The following is a 5,054-nucleotide window of genomic DNA, read 5'->3' as shown; positions in this document are numbered from 1 at the left end:
TACCCGACTCGGGGCGAGTCGAGAGGTATTTCGGGCATTAGAGGTTTTATGAGGTTATAGGGTTATAAAAATAAATATTTGGAGATATATTTGAGGTTAGAATGTTTAGGAGGGAATATTGGGGAAATTTACTATGTTGCCCCCAGGGACTTAACGGGATTTGGGAAATGACTAAATTTCCCTTGGAGTTACTTAAGGGTAAAGGATAGGTTTAAGGGGCAAAAGGGTAATTTGGCTTTGAGGATGGATAAACTTGGCTGAGGAGGAGTTATCCACGTTTACCTCACTTAGGCATATATCTGAATTATCTTTGAAAGCTCTAGAGGAAAAACAGAAGCTAGGAGAAGAAGGGAGAAGGAAGCTGATTTTCTTTGGGATCAAGGGAGAAATTCAAAGCTGGACTATGGGGGCTAGAAGCTGGAACTTAGAGGAGTACTTCAGGGATTTAATCAAGCTCAAAGGTAAGCTTTTAAACTTGATGAATAAGTTGAATTCTGCTGGTTTTAGATTTCTAGAACTTAGGCATGCATGAGTTGGTTTTCAGGATTCATTTTGTATGTTTGATGGGTGTAAGAATTAGTTTATGAGCTTGTTGGGATGTTTAGGTCATATGGGTATGAATTCTAGACTTAATTCTGGTGGTGGCTGAAGTTTGGGGTGTGAGAAATGGGATTGAGCTCAGGGAGGAATTTGAAAGAAAAGCTCGTTTTCTAGGTTTGCATGTCGAGTTGTGGCCCTAGGAGGGGCATGTCGCGGCCCGTGTGTGCGTGAGGCCTGGGGAGGCCTCTGTTCTTGAGGCGCGCCGCAGAGCTTGGCTAAGCATGTCGCGGCCCGTGTCTCCTTCCAGGGAGGCGTTTTGCCTCTGTTTTGAGGCATGCCGCGACCCTAGTTCTAAATGTTGGGTGTTTTGAAGGTTTTTAGCTTGGGAATCCAATTGTTAAGGCTTAGGATGGATTTTATCACCCGGATTGATAGGATCCAAGGTTCCGGGAACTAGAGTTGTAGCCCAAAGTTATTTAATGGATTAGAACATGATGGATGGACATTGTTGATGTGTTGTGACTAGGTTATCAGTGAGGCTCAGACTAGGGGATTGTGCTCGGGACATCGGTGCTTGGAAAGCTCCGGACACAGGTAAGAGAACTGTTTGTACCCGTAGAGCTATGTGGTGTGTTGTACTGTGTGTATTGCTTGTGGTTTTCCATGTCATATATGTGAATGTGACTGATCGGCAAGAGCCGGGAGCGGCAGAAGCCGGGAGAGGCAAGAGCCGTGATCAGCAAGAGGATGAATATTTTGATGAACTATTATATCTTGATTGCTTGTGATTAGTTGTTTTCCAATGGTGGATTATGTAAAGAGTAATACCCTGTCATCATATTCTGATCGCCGAGTCATTGATTGTAGATTAACTTGGATAGCTATGTGTCAAAGGCGATCTACGCAACTAGTCGACACCAAGTTTGAGACTAGAGATGATGACCAGAGCCAGAACCCTCTGCCAGTCTCTGAGAACTGGCAGTAGATTATGGCAGGGATGCAAGCCCGGCTTCAGAGCCAAGATGAACATATCCTTCTTTTGAGACAGCACGCTCCGTCAGGGAGTGTTGCATCCATTGTGCCACCTGCAGTGGCACCAGTTGTTCAGCCATTGGAAGTTGGGAATAGTTGGGAGTCGTTGTATGATCGATTTAGGAGACAACACCCTGCAACTTTTGAGGGAGGACCTGATCCATTGAAGGTCGAATAGTGGATGAGTATGATTACTGCTATCCTCGATTTCATGAGGGTAGAGGGTCATGACAGAGTGGCTCGTGCCACCTATATGCTAAGAGAGGATGCCCACATCTGGTGGTAAGTGGCATCACAGACCAAAGACATTACTACTTTGGGTTGGGATGGATTCAAGGACTTGTTCAGTCATAAGTATTACAATGTGGCAGTCAGGGCAGCAAAGGTGAATGAATCTCTGGGATTAATACAAGGCAACATGACAGTTACAGAGTATGCCCTGAAGTTCGATAGACTTGCGAAGTTTGCACCAGACCTTGTGCCTATAGATCCAACTAGGCAGGACAGATTTATCAGAAGGCTTAATGTTATGATAGCCTGAGATGTGAGAATTACAACAGTACCTAGGGGTACGACTTATGCTCAGGCTGTTGAGAAGGATCTTACCACTGAGGAGGCAGAGAACAAGATTTGGAGGGAGAACGCTGCGAGACGGCAGGTCACAAGGCGGTGCCTCCACATCCAGGGTATGGTAGGGGTGGAGGCCCTGGTGATCTAAAGAGGAAGACCCCTGACACTTCGACCGCTCCTGGTCCTGATAAGAGGGGTCGGGGTGTTCAGGGTGGCCGTCAGGGAGGCAGTGACACATGGAGGAGTTACCCAGAGTGCACGAGATGCAGAAGAGGCCATCAGGGCGAATGTCGGGCCAAGGCCTATTTTGTGTGCAGGGTAGTGGGACACCTTAAGGATTGCCCAACTGTGAAGACAAGGGAAGCAGGGAAGGTGGACAGCTTGACTCCAGCTCGAGTGTTCACCTTGACACAAGCGGAGGCCGAGGCTAGTCCCTCGGTGGTGACAGGTCAGCTTTCTAGCGCTGGCTCTCCTTTTACTATATTGATTGACTTTGGTGCTACACATTCATTTGTTTCTAGTAAGGTGATTGATAGATTGTGTAGACCTAGTGAGTACCATACTGCGGGGTTTGGGACCAGATTGCCTATAGGGGAATTGGTAGTTTCGAGGAGGTGGGTTAGAGCGCTGCCAGTGATGGTTGATGGTAGAGAACTTTCTGTAGATTTGATTGAGTTAGATAAGGAGGACTTTTACATGATTCTAGGGATGGATTGGCTGGTCAGATATGGGGCAACTATTGATTGTAGGAAGAAGATGGTGACTTTTGAGCCTGAGTGAGATGATCATTTTATGTTCGTAGGTACAGTATGTGGACCCCGTATACCCATAATATCAACGCTGAGAGCTAGAGACCTATTATAGGGAGGATGTATAGGTTTCTTGGATAGTGTGGTGGATACTACTAGAGTTTTGCCAACAGAGCCGAGAGAGACTAGATTGGTTTGTGAGTTCTTGGATGTATTCCCTAAGGATCTACCAGGGCTGTCGCCACACAGGGAGATTCAGTTTGTTATTGAGTTAGCACTGGGTACATAGCCAATGTCGAAAGCACCATATAGGATGACACCGGCAGAATTGAAGGAATTGAAGATACAGTTACAATAGCTTCTGGATTTGGGGTTCATCATGCCTAGTTACTCACCATGGGGCGCTCTGGTTTTGTTTGTGAAGAAGAAGGACGGGACTCTGAGAATGTGCATAGACTACAAAGAATTGAACAAGTTGACCATTAAGAATAAGTACCCTCTACCAAGGATTGATGACTTGTTTGATCAACTGCAGGGTAAGATGGTATTCTCGAAGATTGATCTTCGATCTGGTTATCACCAGTTGAGGATCAAGGACAAGGATATACTGAAGACGACCTTCCGTACGAGGTATGGGAACAATGAGTTTCTCGTCATGTCATTTGGTTTGACCAATGCTCCAGCAGCCTTCATAGACCTAATGAATAGGGTGTTCAAGGACTTATTGGATCAGCTCGTCATTGTATTCATCGATGAAATTTTAGTGTACTCTAGTTCAGAGGCAGAGCACGAGCAACATCTTCGACGGGTCTTGCAGAGGTTAAGGGAACATCGGTTGTATGCCAAATTTACGAAGTGTGAGTTTTGGCTACTAGAAGTGACCTTTCTTGGACACATAGTTGGTGGAGATGGGATTAAGGTGGATCCATCCAAGGTGGAAGCAGTGAGAGATTGGCCGAGGCCAAGGAACGCCTCTGAGGTTCAGAGCTTCCTCGGGTTAGCGGGTTTGTGGAAGGGTTCTCGAAGATTGCTACACAGATGAAAGAATTGACACGGAAGAATCTAAAGTTCATCTGGTGAAAGAAGTGTGAGAACAGTTTCCAAGAATTGAAGGGACGAATTATTTCTGCACCTGTGTTGAGTTTTCCTTCGGAGGAAGGAAAGTTTGTAGTATATTGTGATGCATCAAGGTTGGGTTTGGGTTGTGTATTGATGCAGAATGAGAAGGTTATAGCTTATGCATCACGCCAGCTGAAGGAGTATGAGCAGCGGTATCCTACCCATGATCTAGAATTGGCAGCGACGGTATTCGCACTGAAGGTGTGGTGACATTATCTGTATGGAGAGAAGTGTGAGATATACACCGATCACAAGAGTTTGAAGTACTTCTTCACCTAGAAGGACCTGAACTGTGATATCCTTTACCACCCATGGAAAGCCAACGTAGTGATGGATGCATTGAGTCGGAGAGGCTCGGGACAGTTATTTAGTTCTAATTAGATTTCCAGAGAGTTGGCTGATGAGATGACCAGAGTGAGGATAGAACTGGTGGTGGGCCGATTGGCCAACATTACTTTGCAGTCAACCCTACTAGAGCGGATTAAGGAAGGTCAATTGGTAGATGCACAATTACAGGGGGTTAGAGAGAATGTCTTAGCGGGGGTAGCTAAGGACTATTCTATTTCTGAGTTTGGTCTGCTACCGTATCAGGGGCGGATTTGTGTTCCAGCTGATGTGGGGATCAAAAGAGAGATATTAGATGAGTCGCATACTACGCTGTACTCACTTCATCCGGGTACCACGAAGATGTATCAGGATTTACGGACATTGTATTGGTGGCCCGGGATGAAGAAGGATGTGGTAGAGTACGTGGCTAAGTGTTTGACCTGTCAGCAGGTGAAAGCTGAGCATCAGCGACCAGCGGGGTTGCTTCAGCCTTTGGGTATCCCTGAGTGGAAATGGGAGGATGTTACAATGGACTTTGTGGAGGTTTACCCAGGACAGTGGGGCTTCATGACTCGGTGTGGGTGATAGTGGACAAATACACCAAGTCAGCTCATTTCCTGCCAGTGAAGTCGACTTATATGGTGGATCAATATGCAGAGTTATATGTGAGGGTGATCGTACGTCTCCATGGGGTTCCTAAGTCTATTGTGTTAGACT

The sequence above is a fragment of the Humulus lupulus genome, chromosome 1 (genome assembly GCF_963169125.1).
Source record: "Humulus lupulus chromosome 1, drHumLupu1.1, whole genome shotgun sequence".
Lineage (NCBI taxonomy): Eukaryota > Viridiplantae > Streptophyta > Magnoliopsida > Rosales > Cannabaceae > Humulus > Humulus lupulus.
Note: the sequence above shows the minus strand (reverse complement) of the source record.